Source organism: Lagopus muta, chromosome 2 (genome assembly GCF_023343835.1).
Source record: "Lagopus muta isolate bLagMut1 chromosome 2, bLagMut1 primary, whole genome shotgun sequence".
NCBI classification, from domain to species: domain Eukaryota; kingdom Metazoa; phylum Chordata; class Aves; order Galliformes; family Phasianidae; genus Lagopus; species Lagopus muta.
The window spans coordinates 32729138-32751621 of record NC_064434.1 but is presented as its reverse complement, the minus strand read 5'-3'; the positions used below and the strand labels follow the sequence as shown (position 1 = coordinate 32751621).

General features: G+C 40.5%; 1 protein-coding gene across 1 annotated transcript in view; it reads right to left on the bottom strand.

Annotated features, from left to right (window-relative positions):
• The window catches only part of BCKDHB (branched chain keto acid dehydrogenase E1 subunit beta), a 1150961-nt gene that overhangs the window by 192290 nt on the left and 936187 nt on the right, over positions 1 to 22484 (bottom strand). The gene's annotated exons all lie outside the window — the stretch shown is intronic.

Below are 22484 nucleotides of genomic sequence, written 5' to 3'. Positions count from 1 at the left end.
CTTTGTATTAACCAGAATGTGTGTCATTATCTCCACTAAGAGCTCAAAAATGTGCAGTGCATATGTCTCATACAGGGGAAAATGGTACATTCTAGGTAAAGGTGCTATATGTTGTATATTGTATATGAACAACGCAAACTAGTAAATTGATTAGCCTGATCAAGGACTAAGATCATTCCCATTTAGAATCAGAAATGAATGCACTCCTTGGTAAAGCAGAGAAAGATTGGATGAATTGTATCTTCTTGGCAATGCAGCTAAATGAAAATTTATTTATTCTAGGCAGATTCCTGTTTAAAGGCAGAGGCAAAAATAAATCTGTAATGTTGTCTTTGTTGGTCTATACACTGTGTATGGCTTCTTTGTCATATATTGCTCTACTGGTTGTTGAATACACATACAGCTCTGCTGGGAGCACAGATAAAGGCAGAGAGAAAAAAGGACAGATGTGTATTAAGGATGATCTACACTGTGTAACAATTGCTAAAATGTACATGAAATGGATTTTTTTGAGATCCTACTGTGAAAGAGTAGCAAGGCAGAAATAGCAAGTACAATATAATCTTCAGTAGATATTGTTATCTGAGAAGCTTGAAAATGAGAAGAGATAACATAATGATGTTATTTCATCCACTAAGAATTCACATAGGCCTGTAGCAGCATGTTGGCACTTCTCATATCTAGAGAGACTTCACGTGTACCCAAAGGCACATGGACAGGCCTAGTGCTAGAGGTCTTGTCTCATCAAAGTACCTTTAGAATGGAGGGAAATTTTGACTAGGAGGATTCTGGGTTTGTCTGGAACTCTGCATTTATCTGATGGCTGCTGACACCAACAGTCAACTTAGGTGTTGTGGAAGTTACTGTAGAAATACAAATGTTGCGTGTTCAGAGAAATGTTTAATATGAATGTGGACTGATCACATATCAGAATCCCCCAAACCCTCATTTGGCATCAGTTGGCACAGGCACCACAGGGTCTCTGTGATCCTCTATCAAACACCGTAGTTATCTTCTCTCATATCCTTGTAATGTAAGCCATTGGATTATATGTTTCCTGGGCTCCCCCTTCCTTTTTGTCATGCTCACGATATTCTTCCTTGCAGCAAAGAAAAGCACCTGTCCAGGTGCTTAGGGAAGTTATTGTCCTTATCAATGAAGAAAAATAAATGCCTAATGTGCTCCTTCAGAGCATATGGTTTTGGGTGGGAAGATGAGGAACAGAAAGGTATGGATCACCCTGCTCACCTTTGAGACCTGCTACACAGGTATCACAGTCAATACCAGGCTGTGACCCTGTGCTGACAACCTCCAAATGTGAGTATTAGTGGCATGAATCTGTACGGAACATCAGTCTTGCCAAGCTCCAAGACCTCATGATGGAATTCAGGTAGTAAGAAGGAACATACAAATCCTTGTGTTGTGGCTGACAGCTCTGAATATAGCTGGCTATATGATGAACCCAAAGATGATTTTCAGCCAGTAGCTTTTGCCACAGAGCATAACATTTTCTTAAATCTGTTGAATTGGGCGTTCAGAAAATGTGAGAGGAAGAAGGAGGGAGACTCCAGGCCAAGAGCCAAGTTTAAAGCTGAAAGAACAGCAGAGATGATTGAGCGTAATTCTTGAGAGAACCTTAGGCTGACATGTCTCAGTTCATTTTAGGCACTTCAGCAAATCTCCCTCAGATAATGAGGATGCAGAGCTGCAGAGGTTGGAAGGTTGTAGGGTTTTGGCAGATTCTGGTGTAACAAACACCTCTCCTGAAAAAAAAAAAAATAAAAGGCAACAATTACTCCCTGTAAATGATGTTCTTTCATTCACAGATCAGAAATATTTCAAGTTACAACCCATTAAAATGATTCTCTCTGGGCTTCTGTCCAAAACTAGTGCCAGCTTTCTCCAAGCATTTGAGTAAACACAGCTGCCACCATCAGTGCTGCCTTCCCAAGGAAAAAGCCTTTAATGCTTGGTAGCTGTTGTGGGTTTGTCCATGGCTTCTCGCTGCTTCCTACAACACACTACCAGTTTGAACAGAGTGACATGTCTGGGAGTTTTCAGAACACAAGGTCACTTAAACCTGCTCACCCCCCCAGGTGTTGCACAGCTCCTAGAATGTGTTGCCTGAGTGGGTGCAAGTGTGATACAGACTAGCTGTGTAAATGCTAGCACAAAAGCTGAAAATGTTCTGACTTAATTACAATGGACTTTTGCGATAGATTATATCAGCAACAGCATAATTTGGCTTTTCTTCTGCTGTCTGAATACTGTTTGCTAGATCTACAAAGCTGCTGGGGATTATTTCAACCCTGACTCCTGGACTGTCCCACTGTCTGCTGGAAAGCACAACCTACTTCAGGTGTTTCTACAAAATGAGGGTGTTAGAATGGGATGGAGAAAGTCCAGACTGCCGAGAGTAGAGGTCCCAAAGGAATGAAGAGAAAATTCAGAAGGTAGAATCAAGCCTGACCTCCTGCTCCTTTTGGAAGCACAATTCCCTACAGCAGGCTGCAGAGCTATAGCGATCCGTAATAAAGATTCATAGTCCTCCAGGCCACCCCTGGGACTGGATGCTGAAACCAATCTTCCCTCACAATGAAGGATCTAGTGAGGGGCTGTTCTCCCCTCTGCCAATGCCAAGCAGATGGCAGATAAGGCTGAAGTAATTCTGGTAACAGCTCCAGGGGAGCTTGGGGAAATGGGGAAATGGCAGTACTGCCTTAGCAGATGTGAAGTGCCTTGCAGGATTAGGAGGCAGCTGAGGAGGGAGCTGAAGTGAGGTACCTGCAGAAACAGATAGGCAGCACATAAATAAATCTGCTGTGAGTTGGCTTTAATGTGAGTACATGGCTTTCCTGCTGGGGAAAAACTGTAAGCAGGGGACAGCTAACTAGGTAGCTCTCTTTGGGCAGCTCCTCTGGCTGTAGGGGATGGCTCACACAGGTGCAGCTCAGGCATAGCATTTCACAGCCAGAACCTATTGCTCCAGATTTCTGGACACAGGTCCAGCATGGCGCCACATGGCCTGGGTCTGCCCTGGGAAAGAGCAAGCTCTCCACCCCTGGCAACTCACTTCAAGGGAAGCACTTCCAATTACCGACTCTTCTTTAACAGAGACCCTTCCTGGCCTCAGTGCTGGTAGCCTAGATAAGACCTTTAGGTTGTTGCTTGTTTTTGGTTTCCCATAGGAGAAGCAGGAGTTTCCAAAGAACGCTTATGTTCTATTCACTTCCTAAAAGAGATGTATAATATTTAATGTCTAGAAAAGATCTAACAGTTACTTTGTGCCTCACCAGGGCGGATTTCTCTCCGTACTGCTTGTCACTTGTGTTTTGCTAGTTAAGGACAAAGCACTCTGTAAACATTAATTAGCTTTCACAAGACTGTGAGAAGCTCAGCTTTCTGAGGAAACACCCAGAGGACAGAGATCTTTAGCAAGGTCACGCATACATCATCATCTGCTCTGGCAGAAGATCCTCAATAGGAGAAGAGCCTGAATGTGCATGTAGAGGGGACTGCTGAAGCGGCTGCTGAGTACGAGAGGGGAGAAGCCTTTTGCTGGGCCAAGAACTGCATCAGGGACAGTGGAGATCAAGGAATGGGCTGCAAGACACAGTCAGGAACAATTATAGCAGTTATGCTGGGGAGATCCAAGCAGAACAAGCTGCTGCCAAAGCAGCCCTGACACACAGGGATTAAAATAGCTGAAGTGTTCCTGAACTGTAGCACTGAGAGCAAAGTGTTGAGTTTCATGAGCAGTTGTCAAGGAACTGCTCTTGCTGTAACGCTTTAAAATGTCAGCACTCACCACTATTCCATGGAGTGGCTAGCTCAGCTGTGCACCCTGCGCTGAATTAGTGTCTCTGTGATAGAAAAAGGAAACACAATGGTAAATACACTTGTGGGTATAAGTGGGAAATAATTTTAGACAGTGGCAAATGCAAGTCCCCTTTAAGAACAAAGATAGCAGAATTTAGTCCTAACTTTACGCCCACTAAGTCGAATTTGGAATTAACCCACAGATACTTGCAGTACATTGCATAGTAACACTGAACTCACAGGCTTCTAATAAGTGAAAAATGCATTTTAAAGGATTGCAAAATACATTGCACAAAATTATTTATTTGTTTATTTATTTATTTTTCCTGGAGAATAGTTTTCGTAAATTAATAAATGAACTCTTACAAATGTTCTCTCCTGGGACTTTGCTTACCTTTACACATCTGGTAAGAGGCTCGGGAAGAATGTAGTGCAGGTGCAGTTGAAAAAGTCACTTGCAGCCTGAGGACTACTTCTGACTTCTTTCTCTCTTTTTAAAGCAAAGAAATAATACAACTTGACAGTATAGTATTACCTCACTGACCAGAAAGGCAATTTTAAAAGATTCAGTGTTGGAATACATTTTACTGCTTTTCTTAGTACACAGCTTTACAAGTTAGTGCCCAGGCAGAACGCTCACTGAACAGATTTTTGCCTAGGTAACAGCAACATTAAAGGTATACAGCTATGGGTTAAGCCTAGTTTCATGAATCTGCCATTTCTCTTTAAGATGTTTTTCTGCAACAAACAACAGACTTCTTGCTAACATCTCAGAATAAAGAGCATATGTGAAGAACAAGAGGGCAGTATTCTTGAAGTAAGACTGGCACCCTTGCTTTAAGACTGGGGAACAGTGGCGACTCACAAAGAAATGTCAGAGAGAAGTAAGATGGCAACTTCCTATCAAGGACAGTAGTGGAGTCGGAAGTACAACCTAGGCTTCCTGGTTTTGACACCAATTCAGAACAAACAACTTTGAAGAACAGTATTGCAAAACACAGTCCTGTCATGTAAGCTGTGTAATTTTGTCATATTTTGTCATCTTTACAAAAAGTTACTTTAAGTACACCATTTAATGAACAAATATATCCTGGCAGACTGTTTGCTGAAGGTTAGGGAGTATACTAATGTATCAACTTACGTATTAATATCATGATATTATAATTGATAAATTCATCTAAACATGTCAGTTTCAGTGCTGCATTTGGTCAATTCTGGATCATAATTTGATCGACTTATTGTATTTCAGTGATAAGTTCAGTACAGCAAGCTCTCCTCCTCCATTTACCATGGTTCTTCAGCAAATCTTTCTATAAGTGAAAATGTAAATTTCCTTGGCTATAGTCAGAAAGGTATTGTTAAATCTATAAAAAATTCTATCTATCCTGATACCAGTAGGGAAAACTAAGCCTATTACCAGAAAATTCAGCTTCAGGTTTGCATTTGAAAAGTAGGCCATTAAAATAACAGATGTGTTGCAGAGCACGAATTCCAAGTAACTCCTATCTATAGATATATGGGATAACTACAAAACTGAAATCAAGATCTTCATAAAGAAATGGCTATAAGAGAAATAGATTTCTCACAGTTTATGGGAAAAATCTGCAAGACTGAAGCTCTGAAATGAATTTTGAATCTCATTTCATTAGCTAAAAACCTTTCTTATTCAAGCCCCAGTCAATAACAAATGCTATTTTGTTGTGCCCTGGTCTTGTCCACTGAAGTAACTGAAGTGTTACAGAGGGCATAATTTGGCTTCCAGTACAATTGTTATTTGACACTTGCAGAACATTAGTAGAAATCATGGCAAATGTACACCTGCACATATTTTTTTCCCCATAAATGAAACTCCGGAGTGATTACACTGACAACTTTTGGAGGATCCTAATTTAGCTATAATACCAGAGCTGAATTTCTCACCCTCTTCTTTTGCTCTTTGCCAATGTCTTACAGTTTTCAGTCCAGCGGAGAATGTTAAGAGGCAACTTGTGGTTTACAGCAAAGCTGGCACACAGCATCAGCCAGATAGTGAAGCTGTTCAAGTGGCTGTTAAAAGACCTTGCCAGAACAGGTATCCTTTATCAATATGGCAGTGACTGTGCAGACACCCATCTAACTCTTTCCAGAAACCTAAACAGAATCAGGCTGTTTGCGAGTTTGCACAGCTTATCCTTCCTCCTACCTACTCTGAATACAACTCTAACTTGTATGTCCAGGGCTCAGTATGCATGCCCTGGTGTGCCACATTAGATATCTCCATTATTAGTACTCCTACTGCTACTCAAAATATGACTGCTGTTTTCATAGGATGATGGAACTAGAAAGCATTACAAGTTCCTTTGGTCCAGAGGAGGTCCATGAGTCAGAGATCTGGAGCACCATTCCTGTGAAGACAGGCTAAATGAGCTGGGGTTGTTCAGCTTGGAAAAGAGAAGGCTCCAGGGAGATCTCGTTGTAGACTTCCATTACCTAAAGGGTGCCTACAGGAAAGATGGGGGCTGACATTTTATCAGGGAGTGCAGTGATAGGACGGAGGGACTGGCTTTAAACTAGAAGAGTTTGGCTTGCTGGCATTGGTAAAAGAGGTAGTTATTCCCCCCAGGGAAGTGATAGAGGTCTCCTTTATAGAAAAGGGAGTTTGGTATCCAGTCCTGGCCAACAGCCCAGCCAGCCAGAATGTTAGCCTTGGCTGTGGGCAACAAGTGGCTCATTTGCCTTTCAAAATCCAATATAGTCCTCTCTTCATGCAAGAACTTGACAGCAGTGTAATAGACGTGTGAATTATTGATTTATCCTTCAGCTTCTCATCTGTCCTTCATTTTATTAATCTAATTTTATGTCTCAGATTTTACGGCTGATAGAAAAATATAATTCCATTTCTGTTCTTGGGAAATGTTCCTCAAGCTCCTTTCCCTAAGGGAGACAGGTGTGTGACACAATCTCTACAAAAGTGTGGTCCATTCCCAGTTGAGACTAAAGGTGCTTTTCGATTTCACCGTAGTCACCTGCATCATCCAAAATATGTTTTTGCACTCAGTCAGAGAACTGAAGCAGTTCTCATTTGAGCAACAAGAATTTCAGATCTGAACACATATCTGTATTTGTCCAGTTCTGCTCTACTTGTGAGTTTTCTATCATGTTTGATCTGAAACACTGAAGATATATTTGTTAGTTGCTATTTCCCATCTCTTCTTTGCTGATGGATTCCTTTCCTGTATGATGGCTTGCTTAAGTGTATCACTGAAAGATAATGATATATTGTTTAAGCACACTGCATTCTCATAAGTTAACAACAATAACAACAAAGATTGTCATTATTGTGGTCTCTAAGGTTGACAGACAGCCTTCTGTTTATTTCTTTCATTCATTATTGTGTTTTCGTTCAAAACGTTGATTTATCATAGATGTAATGATTATTTTTTCTTAGCTCATTACTGCAGTTGTCATCTGAACAATGCCATCAGTCACTTTAAATTTGAGATCAGACTGGGAAGGTGAAGGAAGGTCTGGATGATTTTTAAAGACTATGTGCGAAAGAGGTCTGAAATCCTTTGCATCAGCTTTCACTTTGGCTTTTGTTTTCAAACTCAACTGCCATTGACAGTTGTCAGTGAAGTACTCAAACTCCCTGTGTTGGCAAGGAATCCAACCCATGGTTTAGCTCAGTTCAAGGAGAATGGAGGAGAGAGTAAGCTCATCAGAACCACAAGGAAATGCCACAAGAGAGATCAGTGGTAGGTTATGCTTGGCTGGCCAGAGGTCCTGGGCTTCTGCTCTGGCATCCAGGAGCTTGAAATACAGAGAGTGAAATAGAGAGGTCAAAGATACAACTTGCCTATAATTATAGGTCTGTTCAGGGTCTGAGTAAATTCCCCTGCTCTGGCTGTTGATACGCAGTCCCTGTCCTGCTCCGTGGAGGTATCTTTACATGACGCAAGCACATAAAAATTGTTTGAAGAAAGTGCCATTGACTCTTTAGGTCTGTAGGAAGTCTGGACACTTTGGTATTTATTATGAATTTCACAGGCTTGAAAATCACTGCAGTCATGAATTTAAAAGCTGGTTGTGCTATATATATACTAAGATAACATTTTAGGTCTAGCTGGTCTTCTACTTGTGAGAGACACAATAAATATAACAGTACGAAAACCACATTTTACTTGTACACTATAACTCTTTTCATCAATTTCAGACTCTTCAATTTTTAAAAGAGCAATATGTGATAAAATATTTAGGTCTAAGTAAATCTTTATTAGAGAGTAATAATGTCACTATATATCCCTCAAAATACAAAAATATCACTAAAACCCAAATCATATCCAGTTGTTAATGTGTCACATAGCTGATGCCTTGTATGATGTAAAGCATGATCTACTGTGTTTGGATCTATATCCAAATTCTTAAAAAAGTCTAGAAAAATTCTTCAAATGAATCTTAAATTTTACTGAAATACTGTCCCTGATCTTTTTTCTTTGTACTTTAAATTAAGCAACTGAGATGAGATGACTACAATTTAAAAGCAAAGGAAAAGTCACCTCTAGCTTCAAATTCTCAGTTAAGGATGTTTAGGCAAGCAAGTTAGCTAAGGCTGACAGGTTTTCCCAGACCAATATGGACTTTCTGAATATGAGTTTAAAACCCAGCAACCTGAGGGTCATATAACATAAGAGAAAGACACTGTCTTGAGTGGAAGAAAGCAAGCTGTGCTCCCTTGCCATTATGTTGTGGATAAACATTTCAGTTTTTAAAGCAAATTGAGTACTCTACTGCCCAAAATCAAACCAATGTCCACAGTGAAAAACTACACACTGTGGTGTCACATAAATTAGTACAGTGGGACTTTCTAAAATACAAATAAATTTGTTTTCCATGATGAAGAGTCTTCAGTCCAACTTTGATAAATATAAAACTTCACTGAGCTGGGAGTGATGACCAAGATACCACAAGGTCCTTTATTTTTGTAATCATTTCTCCATTCAGAACGTTCTCTGTTTCTCTGGTACAGGTACTCTGTAGATATACACATTAAGGTAATTGATGCATGGAAAAATTTTTGCTGGTTTTTTTTTTTCATTTATCGGTTTTAGCATTTTACATATAAGATTTACTTTTCCTTCAATGGTGCCTGATATCTGGAGGCTCTTAAAGGGTTTTTTTTTTTCCCTACCAATGATTGGTAATAAAAACATAACTGCTATCACTCTGATTTCAGTTAAATAGAGACAAAGGAAGAGAAGGGAAGGGAAAACGAAAAAGGGAAAAGGGAAGAACAGTTTAGAAATCTACAGTGCCAGTCAGTAATGACCTGTGAAACATTTGATAGTATATTTAATATGGTTTTAAAGAACTATCAATCAACTATATGTCAGCTGCTATATTTCAACTGCTATATAAGCATTCATTGTCTATGGCCATGCTTTTTGGTTACATTCACAGAGAATACCATGTTTAAACAAAGAAACAGAAATATAAAACATTTTAATCCACAGAGGAGACATATCTGTAAATGCATTGGACACAAATTATTTTAGCATCCTACACAGGGCCCACTAATACAAATAAGTCCATGCTTTTTTCATGTATTTCTATAAATGTGAGTCTCTTTTAACCCCAGTCAAGATCTTCGTAAGAACTTCCAAATTGTTATCACATAATGTATCTCTTCTCCAGAGGATTTTATTTTGCAAAGAAGAATCTTCATCCTGAGATACAGCATGGTGAAAATAAGGCAGAAGACTTGTAGCTACAGTACCAAGTTTTCCTTTATGGATAGGCTACACATTGCTGCTTATTAAAATACATTTCTTATCATGAAAACAATTTCGTAGAGCACTATTACTGCAGTTCTCTTACTTTGCTAAATATATATATTTATATATATATATTTACTATTGTTTTCAAGTCAGAGTAGGAAATAAAGACAAAGCCATAACTGGGATCACTGTATCCAAATACGTGTAGCACTTAGATCCAGACACCAGTTTAACATGATTTGTCTCTTCTATGTTTATTCTTGAAGGCTTTAGATTGTTTGTCTCACTCTCCTGCTTTAATTAAGTTACCAAACACAAAAACATAATCTAATCTGAAAAAAATACTATGAAAATTACACAAAAAATTCCCTTAAATCCTCACAGTTTGCATTTACTTTATATAAGGTAATATCCATTCTTATACTATAAAATAGAAAAAGAGTTACAGACACTGTGGGCAATGTGTGGATGAAAACAAGCTGCAGTCTTAGAAGCATTTGTCCTCTGCACAACTATTATTTTCTTCCAGCAGTGAATCTGTACAAAGGGCTTCTTCACTGGGAATAAGTTAATGGATCTATTTAAAAAGGACAAATATTACATTGCAAGTCATGCTCACGCTATCACGGATGAACAGATGCAGGAGAAGTAGCACTTGGACATTGTATTTGCAGAAACAAAAGGTTTATCACTGGAGTGGTATAACATTAACAGGAGAGCTGACCTACTTACACACCATAACACTCTGAGGAGTGTCTGGGGAGACAGGGGGCTCTGGTGCAGGGCATGTTTTACAAGCCAAGTCATGAAACTACAACCATGAGCACAACTTTCCTTGTAGTGGCTATTTATCATCAGCTGAGAAGTACTCTGTTCATTTATTTCCATCAAGGTACAGATATTTAAGGCTTAGTTGTCTAATTCCCCACTGATCGCCCTAGGCTTTCGCTATGTTGCTGAAGAGCAACCCACACATGCAATCTCTCTGACCTACTTCAGCTACCTATCTCCAGATGAGATGAATTTCTCTCTGGATGTGCCTGCTTCTCCCTCCTTCCCATAAAAGCAGGCAGAATAGCCAGCTGAAAGTCTGACACCTAAATTTTTGAGACTAAGTGAGATATATTCATCCCACCCATGGCCTAAGAAAAGTGCCTACACAACTTATGAATGACAGTGTTAAATCGTGTAAGGAAATCAACACTTTCTAATGAGTCTGTTATGAATGTGGCTGTAACCAATCAGCCACTGCCTGAACTACCACCTCCCTGGGCAGCCTGTTCTAGTAGTAGTGAGTTCTTCGAAGTCTCTAGAATACATTTGCCAAACTAGTAAGCATCCCTTTCCAATTGTAAGGAGGTAACGAAAAACTGGTTGTACTGTTATTGAAATTGTACAGGAGGACATAAATGTACTACTAAGCACAGTTGCCTCTGCTCAGGTGATTTTGCTATTGGTAAGTAACCAGATATGGCAGTAGCATAAAGATGTTCAGTTTGTAGCACATTATCTTAGGACGGCAGCACAGCAGTTTTTCACACTTACAGATCCTGGATGGTAGATTCAAAGCAAGGTATTTGCTGACACTCCATAGCTGAAACAGGCAAAAACCAGGCATTAAATTTGCTTGAACTAAATTCTGCTCATATATAAAAACTGACTAAAAACCCCAGGCTTATGGGTGAGCTACATGCAACTTTAAAACTTTCCATTGAAACTTCCATAAAAAAATCTTTATGTCTTTTCAGCTTATCTTGTGAGGTGCCTGCTATGCTGTGCCATAAACCATAAGGAAAACTTAGTTCCAGGATACCCATATCTTTCAATAGCATCTGCTTCTTGGACTGGGATCCCTTTAACATGCCAATGAATTTCTGGGTTTGACGTTTCTGATTGTTCTGAAGAAAACTTCTTCTTCTTCTTCAAAAAAAAAAAAAAAAAGACTAATATTTAGACTATTATTAGGTTATTTAGGCTAAGTTATTTGGTTATTATCAGAAAATAATGCCTTACTTGGAAGAAAGAATTAAATTTACCTAGAGAGAGAGAGTGAAGACGAGGTCAATCTCCAGAATAGTTCAGACATATTTATTTTCTCTGTTTCTCTTCTCTTATATGAATCTGCATCACACCTTCACATGGAAAACGTTGAACAAAAATGATTGCAAGCACACCTCTTCCTGAGGCTGATGTTCCTGTTTTGGTGTTCTGGATTCAAAGCCTGACTTTCTGGTGGACACGGGACAAGGCACTGTTGTGGTAAATTACGTGTGTTTCTAATACACACATCAAATTGCAATACAAAGGCTTATCCTACCCAATGTGTTAACTAACACCTCAGAGAGAGGTGCTGTATCCTTTCTCTAAAGTTTGTGCTGCTCTGGTTTATACTGTTTGGCAAACCCCTTCTCAAAAGCTGATGGAAGTTTGGTACACTTTGCTCATCATGGAATCCCTGGTACTGCTGAAATACTACATCAATATTTGTGATAAGCTTTTATTGCTCTGATGTTCTCACCTCTACTGGAAGGTGACATTTGGCTGTATGTTTTCACACTCTTTGCTGAGTATTAGTTCTGTGTTGGATCCTTCCTCCCTGCTCACCTCCTACAACGGTGAATCCTCAAGCCCTGCCCAGTAGCCTGTGTGATTTTCATGGACCTGTGAACTGTAACATACATAAGTGACACGTCTTTGTTTTATGCACTTTTATGCAAAGCATCAAATGGACAAGCCAGTGAAGAACATACCAGTGTGTCTATTTGCATTGCAGTAATTGAGATCAATGTCTCTTGTGCTAGTGCTTCACAAGAGCACAAGCTAACTTATTGTCCTTCCCTCATGGGCAGTGGGAAAGAGGGAAGAGAAACAACAAGGTATGAGATGCATGCAATTCATTTCTTAGACACAGTAGTGGTGCATCTGCTCTGATTTGGAAGCAAGAGGGTTAATTTTCTAACCTTCTTTCTAACACTCTTGGTGTTCATGTTGCTTGCTACATAAACACAAATTCAGTCTGAATAATGCATAACAAGATTTAGTACACAACTTGGGCAAACTGAGAAAGTCCTTACTGGTGTGTCTACATTACACTTTTGCTGGAGAAATTTTGAGCTTTCCAGCATGTCACTTTTTTAATTTATTTTTTGCTGCTCATAAAAGCCCATGGCGCTTCTGTAACTAAGTTTTCAGGCTTATACTTTGACATGGAGATGAAATTAATTCTGTTCAATATACTGAGTTTTAGTCAGTATATAGCCAGCTATAACATAGCCCAATATACAAGACTGAAAACCTCAAAGCAATGTGAATGTTATATACGTATGCCTGTGTATGTATTCTCCTCTTTTCTAAAGCTAGATTTAGTTAAAATATTCATAATGCTATTTATTTTGTAATTGAAGAAGGATATATCTGTAAGAACAGTAGGAAGCTAATAGTCCTTCTGTGCAGGGTGTGCTGTTCCTTCCAAGGCTCCACTGCTGAAAGCAGCTCACAGGGGTGAGATCGGCTCTGAGGGGCCTAAGAACGCTGGCTGTGGCTGATGATACATCGTCACAATTTTGGACACCTTAGATACTGAAAAACCCCTCCGATCACACTGCAGAGGGGATTTTTGCCAGCCTCTGATTCTTGTGACTTTCTTTTTTCTTTTCTCTTTTTGCTGAGAAATACAGCCTTCCCCTAACTCTTCTCACCTTTGTTCTTTTTTAATGCTGTGACTGAAATATGATGTGCTCAGCACAGCTTGTGCAGGACAACCATAATGCAAAATGGCACGTCAGGCTTTCTCGCCTCTTGTCTCCTTCTGGCCTCCATATGGCTCATGCACGTCTCCCGTGGGTCTTCAGGCTTTTCCAGTTCTCGCGACTCCGCTGAATTAATGAGTGGCTGAGGGCAGCCCTCGCTGCTTGCATGGGCTGTCACCACTTTGCATCAGATGCGTTGTTTGCAGTATCTCGGAAACCAATTGACTGATTCTATTCCAGTGCATTTTAGGGAAATTCCTGCTGGCTTTCTGGCTGGCAGTGCAGGGAGGGCAGCTTCATCTCACAAGGACAGCCGAGGCTAAAAGTGGGCTTGGGGACTTGTCATTGAGAGGCAGTTGGTTCTTTGTAATGAAGAGCATCAATCTTCCAGGATTTCACTGCATCTCTTACAGACTCTTTGCTTTCCTGCTGCTTACACTGCTTTTTCTTCTGACTCCCTGGGCTCTGGACACTCCTTTAGTGATGCACACAATAGTTGACATTTAGCTTGCTGCCAAATGCCACCCGGTGATTTCTGCTGCCACTTTTACTTTCTACATACTCCTACGCTTCACTTCTTCCCCTTTGGAGTGAAGCCCAAAGCACCTCACAATGATATTTTTGAGCAGCAGATTTGGGGCACCTTGTAACTAGGAGCAGAAGGAATGTGTTGCTTTCCCAACGCCCACCCGGCTCTGGCTGAGCTCAATGTCAAAATGCTGCTCAAGAGAGAAGGAGTAAATTAGCACAAGAGACTCGTCAGAGCAGTTTCACTCACTCATTAGCTCAGAGCTCACTCGTTAGCTCAGAAGGCAAGCTTCTCAAGGCTGGAAGTTAACCTTAAAGGACAAATTCTTCATGTTTGGCAGTCCTGCTCAGAAAAGGATTGATCTGGAGCTTTTTTGGAGACGTGGCAAGAAAGTGGTCTATAACATGCAGCCCTCAAGACCTACCACATTGCAACTGTTAAACACTAACCAGAGAAATCAAACAATCCTCTATGACAATAAAGAATGGAGAGCTGTGAGCAAGCACTCTAAATCATAGAATCATAAAATCACTTAAATTGGAAGGGACACTGAAGGTCATCTGGTCCAACTGCCCTGCAATGAAAAGGAACACCTACAGTTAGGACAGGTTGCTTTGTTGCTTCTCATACTGCACCAGTTTGGTGTCTGCCAGCAGAGGTTTAATTCTGAGGGTCACATACTGTCTCCAGCCTTTCTCTGCTCTGTGGCCATAAGTAATTTGTCCCCAAACCAGCTAGGAGCTGCCCATTGTCATGGCACGATGGCATGCTACCTCTCTCTTACTTACCTTGTCTCCAGATGGGAATGAAAGGTAAAGAGCGACAGAATGTTTTGTAAGGAGCCCCAGAGCATGACAGCCCTGGCAATCTTCAGCTCTCATCAAAATGAAATCTTCTGCCAAGGGAAAGGACAGGAAACCTAATAACTTGGACTTGCAGTGAAATCGACGGCAGATGAAGTTATACAGTGCTTCAGGCCACATTTATTTAGGGATCTAAATATGGGTCTAGGTGCCTAACCTCAGGCGTAAAGGCACAGCTCAGACTGTAAGCAAGCTCTAACTCATTTTTTATTCAGATAGCAGCTTGCCTATGACAAAGGCTATGCTTGGTTCTACATTTATAAATACAACCCCAATAAAACAGTAACTCTGTTGCTACTGAACAGCTCAATATACAGGCTAAAAATATCCCCCAGTCGATGTAGAGTAGAAAGGTTTGGGAAGTTACTGAACTTGTCTGTTTTTTCAGAGTGAAGGTTTACATGCTGCTGTCACACACGAGCTCTGCATGTATCAGAAAGCAAGGTATTTATTAAAATAATCAGCTATATGGGCAAGGGAAAAATAGAATAAGACAGTTTAAGGTAAGATGGATTGTACTGTAGCAGTCCAGGATATCTGCTCTTAAACATGAAAATGCAATATTCTATCTTGGATTTAAAAATATATCACATATGACTAAGTCTGAGCTTGTAATGTTTTTGTCAATGAATTCATCAGATAGATGAAATTGTGTGGTAAAGCTGCTGTTAATGAAAAACCTAGAAGTACCATCACTGCAGATGAAAACATCAAATTAGAGAACTTGGCCAAGCCTCTAGTTTGGAATTACAGAAGTGGGAGGAAGTCTAATAGGGACTGATAGTATTTGCTGTTACAAGCTAGAGAGTAATCTTAGAAAAGGGGAGAAGAAGAAATGTGTGTGATGGTCAATTACATTCCATCAGGTGCTGTGAGGGCGAAAAAAAGAGCTAAAACCTTCCAGATTAGATATTCCTTCTGCAGATAGAAGTGTTAACCCCATTGTACAAGCAGCCATTACAGCCTCTGTGGGAATCTGATGGCAACTCTGGTCAGCCCATTTGGAAAAGAAGCAACAGAAGTGGTGAACTCCTGCAGCTGTGGGTAGAGTGGAGGGTTGCTCAGAGGATCAGAGGCTTTCTGTCATCTTTGGGCTGATTGGAAAGAGGTTGTCTTGCTTAGTCTGGCAGATCAGAGTTTGGACAAGATTAGAAATGCTGTGACAGTGTAGTGGAGCTGAGGTTAGTGCTGTGCAGTGTGAACAGCTCGGATCAAGGGCCTCCATGCCTAGAAACCAAATGGGTGAAAGCTAAGATGGGATTTTTGGAGAAATTTTGCAACCTTCTGGAGATAACTAACCTTGCTTAGAAATTGGGCAAACATCCATAGCATTTTAAGGGTGGAACAAGACAGATTTATGAATGGGTTTATGTGGTGTGATTGCTGGAGATAGCAGCAGTCTGGATTTGATGACTCAGAGGTGACACCGTCCTGTGGCTTACTGCATGTTCCTCCTATATTACAGGGTTGAGGAGGTCAGTTTATTCCCATACTAACTAAAAAAGCACCGATTTCAAGCCATGCAGCAGATCACCCAGGAAGAGTAGGAAAAAATGACATACCCACCATCTCTGCTCTGCCAAGTGACTGAGTCCAAATGGTGTGAGAGAATAAGGAAATAGACTGAGGCTTGGCAATGGGCAAGGTCCTTTGAGCATTCTTCAAAGTCATATTCCTCCTCAAAGTCATATTCCTCCTCAGAAGCTGGTTTGAATATCTGGATTTATTTTAAAGCATCCTTGCCACGGGTACCTCAAATTCTCTCCTCTTTATTTTTAAACTCCATCCTGTATTCAGAAAATGCATTTTACTGAATCCACCTGTATTGCTCTCCTTCTAGATTCCAGGGATTATGATAGGACAAGGGAGAATGGTTTTAAACTGAGACAGGGGAGGTTTAGGTTAGATATTAGGAGGAAGTTTTTCACACAGAGGGTTGTGACACGTTGGAACAGGTTGCCCAAGGAGGTTGTGGATGCCCCATCCCTGGAGGCATTCAAGGCCAGGCTGGATGTGGCTCTGGGCAGCCTGGTCTGGTGGTTGGTGACTGCACATAGCAGGGGGGTTGAAACTCGATGATCATTGTGGTCCTTTTCAACCCAGGCCATTCTATGATATGATTCTATGAATTTGGGGGAATATTCTTCACCTGACTTTTTATTCCTGCTAAAGCTAGTGTCTTCACCCATTCTTTTTTTTTTTTTTTTTTTTTTTCCAATCATTCAAAGTAGTTATCTTAGTAGAACATGCCTGAACTGAACCTAACAATGGCAGGGGGCAGGGGAGGGAAGTCACAAAGTAGAAAAATATTCACTTTTTACAAGATTTCTCCCTTCATTGTGCCTTTTCTGCCAAACTCTTTGCTGCTTTTCTCACAGCATGCTGAAGATTTTTCTGCCCATTATTATGGAGGGTTAATGACCCTGTCCTCCTCTTTCTGGCTAACACAGGAACACCTTCCTGACAACTGAAGGTCTACATCTCATTCTTTCTTCTTCTTCCCGAGGATGTGCAGAAAGAGGTGAAGAACTTAGCTGTGTGTGAAAAGGGTGGTGCTGGTGAGGTGTGTTGACTGAGTAGTAAAATATTTTTCAATGTGTATATGAAAGGAGTCTCTTGATGCTGAACCTTCATCAACAATAGCCTTGTAAGAATCAGAGAAACTCTTTTCCAGCTACGTGGTTAGCCACCTTCAGCCAGGTCCACCCCACAGCCAGACCAGAGACCTATCTGAGTGAGGATGAAGTTAACCACCTTGCTCAACATCAGGGGTCCAGCCTGCACAGCACCGCGCTTACGCAGGCTATACAAACAACAATTTTGGGAGGAGCTGCAGCCCACACTGAGCTCCTTGCTACTGAAGCTTAGCTGCCATCCATCGCAGCACAATGACTGTGTTATAGACATTTTCTGTGTCTGCAAAGTGTGATGATGTTAGGCCCACAGCTGGTGTGAGGCAGCTGCAGCATGGAGCTTCTGGCCCCCTCTGAGTTCCTGAGTGATGGAAGGGCAATATATTTGCAATGTTTGTTAATGCCTATTCCTGCGATGCCATATAACTATAAATTGAGTTCTGCATCTTCGAGCTGATGAAAGTTGTTTATCTCCAGCTGAGATGTTGGGCTTGATTTATATTAGGCTACTTTTTCTATTTCTACTGAGTTATCTACAAGACAAACCACGCAGGGAAGGGATGAAAAGTTTTTTTTTCCCCTTTTTTATATGTGTTTGTTTGACAGTCTGTCTCACTGACTCTTTATACAGATCCTGGAGAATAGATTTAATTAGGATTGTACTGTAGCTGAAATTTTTCTCCATGTCCCAACAAAGGTCATTACAAGATGTAACTCAGAACTTCAGGCATACAGGGTTAGGTAAGGTCTTGCAGCATTTCCTAAGGGTCTGGTGTTATCTTTGCACAGACTTCTACTTGTGGACTACAGCACTAATAAGTTAAATGTGCCTGCGGCAGTTCATAGAATCATAGAATCATCTGAGTTGGAAAAGATGTTTCAAGGTCACCTAGTCCAACTTCCCCTCCAATGAACAGGGACACTACAACTAGGTCAGGTTGCTCAGTGCCCCATCCAGCCTGGCCTTGAGTATCTCCAGGGGGAGGGCATCCACTACTTCTGGGCAACCCATTCCAGTGCTTCACTACTCTTAATGTAAACAACTTCTTCCTTATACCCAGTTTAAATCTCCCCTTTTGGTCTGAAACTATTACTCCTTGCCCAGTTCTCTGGGCCTGGGACAAATGGTCTACATAAACACACTTTGAATCTTGCCTGCCTTGCCACAGAGGATGCTCCCACTGAACCTGTCTGTTGAGTGTTCCTTGGCCAGAGTGTTCCTGAAATGCCAGATCTTGCTTGGGAGTTCTCTGGGGAATGCTAACGGACCCAGAATCACTGGGGCAGTCATCGGGGAGATGTCAGAGTGCCCAGGCCTCTGTTCTAATATTGCTGTTACTAATATCAACATAACCTGATCCTTCTAAAATGATAGAGATTTCATAATCTCCTGGGGTGACTATACTGCCTTCTCACTACTCTCATCACTAAGAAGCCCTAAGTATTGCAAAGGTGGAAAGAACAATTTGTTACAACTTTTATGATCACAGAATATTTCAGTTCCTTTCACAGTCTTTTCATTTTCTATACTGAACAACCCTAATCCTTTCTGATCTCTATATTCTTTTTTTCTATAGGTCTCCTTTTCCAAACTACTTATTGCTCAGATTTCCTTGTATTCTTTTCTGGCTTAGAATCCTGGACATGGTTCTCCAAGTAATACTTTGCCAGCATTCTGTATAACGGAAGAAACACCTCCATCTTATTACATGCTCCATTTCTGTTCCCAAAATTAAAGTTGTCTTCTTTCTGCTAGATTGCTGCATCCATGTCAGTTTTGTAACCCCTATAAACTCTCTCACTGGCACACAGCTGTCTAGCTGACTCTTATGCCCATTGATTTGTTCTGTAATAGCTCGCCAGGAATAATGCCTTCACATTACATTTGAGGCCAAGATGGGATGAATTCATCTTGTTGATTTTGGACAACTACATTGCCAAATGGTTTCAAAGTCTGGTCTGATCTTTCACAAATTTTGCCACCCCTATAGCTGTTTCAGCTCTACAGTCTGAAGTTATTAATGACTCCTAGGATATTAATGAAAATATTGAGTAGAATGAACAGAGGAGAGACTCATAAGGAATCAATCACACTCAAAATGTCCTACTACTTTGTCTCTCTGAGTGTATTTTAATGATCAGTATAGAGCTGCTTTATGGTATTTTAATCTAGTCTTGATTTACTTAGGTAGCAGTGGGAAAGGTGTGCCTGACTGAACTGGAATCCTTCCCCTAGTCCAGGCATATTGTTCAGGTAAAGTATATTCCCTTTTCACTGGGCATGTACCCCATCTTGAATGGAAAACCCCTTTCCTGCACAAGCTTCTTTGTGTAGGAAAGATGCGATATGGGTGCGTGGTTACTGGTTCCAAATGTTCAAGGTGGTGGAAACCTGAAGCAGTGTTTACTCAGGGATTTCAGTGAACTCACTTTGTGTTGATCTGCCACAGGGTAAGTTTCTCTTTGTAGAAAATGTCTGTTGTGTTGTCTGTATGTAGCAATGTTGTGGATGGAACTATGATCCCCTGAAGATCAAACTTTTCTAAATTACAAACTTTACTTGCCCAAATAGGTAACATTTGTAAGCAGAGATAATATCTTATATGAAATAGGCTGATATAGCTCCATTTAAAAATAAATTATAACTATAACAGTAAAAACAAAAGAAGAAAAGAAATTGTTTTCATGCTATTATAGTAATGAATGCATTAGAAATGCATACAAAGAGCATCTCTGTGACTTCAGCAATTGCTTATATAAACTACTGGCTCTTAGTTTTCTTTTATGTCTTTTCTATTTTCCACACTATGCTTCTCAAGTGCTATAACCCCCACTAGCTGAAAGCTATGGAACCTTGGACCGTTCCCGTTGCATCAGGAAAACTGAATACTACATTCACTCTCCTATGCAGGAAAAAGTAGGGTGCTTGTGACCACTGGATGATCATTCTAGGTAGAAACTTGCTGTATCTCACAGTGAGATACACTTCAGTTTTGCCATTTGCCCTCCAGCTGTCTTCCTTCATTTGGGAAGTCTACTGGGAAACTTGAGGTCATTGTCCAAGGAAGAGGTTGACATGTAGCCTGCTGTTAGATGGTTAGCATGTCATTTAAGATGTGTAGGATGAGATGTCTTACTGCTGGACTAGATGCATAGTTCAGACTGGGAAAGTATGAGACAATGTAGGAGATGAGCAGACAACAGAACATTAGCTCACCTCATAGCAACATTGATGCTGCAGATCTTAAGACTTTTCATTTGCTTGCTGCTTGCAGGATCTGCTTATTGCACTAATTTTTAAATACATGCACCCTCCTGGGGGTCTGTTTACTGCACAAATGAGAGTGTTTTATACTCAGCTGCTCTCCAATGTAAATCTCCTTGATTAAAATATCCATCAATTGGCCAAAATGTAGGGACTTGATTCTGAGAAACCGTGGTGTGCTCAGCATATGCTGACATCCTTTAGACAAGGCTTTAATCCATTTTGCTTGGAGAAGATTAAGTGATAGCAAGTGCCTATTTTCTATTCTGGCAGTTTGCAGAGCCCAGTATGCTATTTTTACTCACGAGATGTGATACAAACTTAGCAAAACTACTAATAACAGCAGTTTGCAAAACTCATTTCCATGCTGAGATGTAGAAGGTGCTATATTATTTCTTTTGTTAATTAAACCAGAAAATATAGATTTAAGGGTTGCTGCGGGGGAGGCTTAAACCAACAAAAGCCAAATTGGAAGCAAAAGTTGCGTTTTAACTCATCTGTTGTACAAGTTTTGCACTTAGAGCATTTGAGATGCAATTATGAGATGTTACAATGAAACTTTATCACCTTTTATTGCTCAGCCACCATGCTATGACAAAAATTACATTTTACAATCCATTTATAATTAAACTTTTTTTTTTTTTTTTAATAAGGGAAGTGCTGTGTCTCTTGGAGTATTTGGCTTGTTTAGCTTTTTATATGGCTGCGTGTGAGAACATTAAACACTTCCAATTTGGCGCTGTGTGCAAATGACAGTCCTCTGAAATACACAATCTTCCTTTCCCATGTATGCAAGGTTTCCTTGTTAAAATTACACACTTCCTTGCACTCTGCCTCCTTTGAAGATGCATGTCAAGAACCTGCACGTGCAAATGCTCACACCAATGTTCTAGATATTATGCCAGTTACTGTCTGAATTTTCAGCTGATTGATCCTCTGAGCTATATAGGCAGGTTATAAAGGTTCTTGCTTGTCAAATCTAACTTCTGAGGCCTTGTTCTTTATTCTTGGAAGAAGAAAACAACCAAAAGGACTGCAAAACTGGCTTTCTCTACAAGATGGGAAGGGAGATTTTTAGCATTTAAATCCTACTATGTGCATTCACATGGGTGTCCATGTACATCTATATTCTGTCCCATGCATAGTGGTGCCACATTCAGCATGAGGCTTTGTGTGGTCTTGCAATTGTGCTGGAGTAAACTGCACATTTCTAATCTTCACCTAAAATGCTGAACCTTCTTCTGTCTATTGGATTGCCCTTCTCGAACATGCCTGTTCATGCAGAACTATCTCTCTCCTTACTCAAGCTGTGCACTTTCTGTAGGGCAAGAAGTGTGTGGAAAAGGCTATAAGCTGTGGTTATTATAAGCTGCAGTCTCTTCCAGAACAAGAACTAGGAGCACCAGGAGAAGAAGAGAAATTGCAGGAATTCAAACAAAATCAAAAGGAAGTCCTGGTCACAATACATGTGGAAATGAATTCTGTACAAAAGTGATGCACCAAAAGTTTGCATAGGATGTACTGCAAGGCTGAATGGGGTCTAAAAAGCCATCAGAAAAGTTTGCGGCAGAAAAATCCAGCAAGGACTTCTACTTGCAAACACACCACTTGAGAATATCTGGTACAGGGAAATTCACAAACCACAAATTGTTGTGCCTAGGAAGGTATTCTGGAGAAATACTGCTCCAGGTTTCTCTTGTTATACTCTTCTCTTGGCATTCACTAATGTTTGCTAGGAAAAATAGCACACTGGGAGACACTGATGCACAAAAGATGCTGAGGCATGTCCACATACATAGTTATTATTAATGGTATTAGCACCTGGTGGAGTATGCTGACTGTAAAGATAAAAATTCAGTTTGGGGACTTTTGT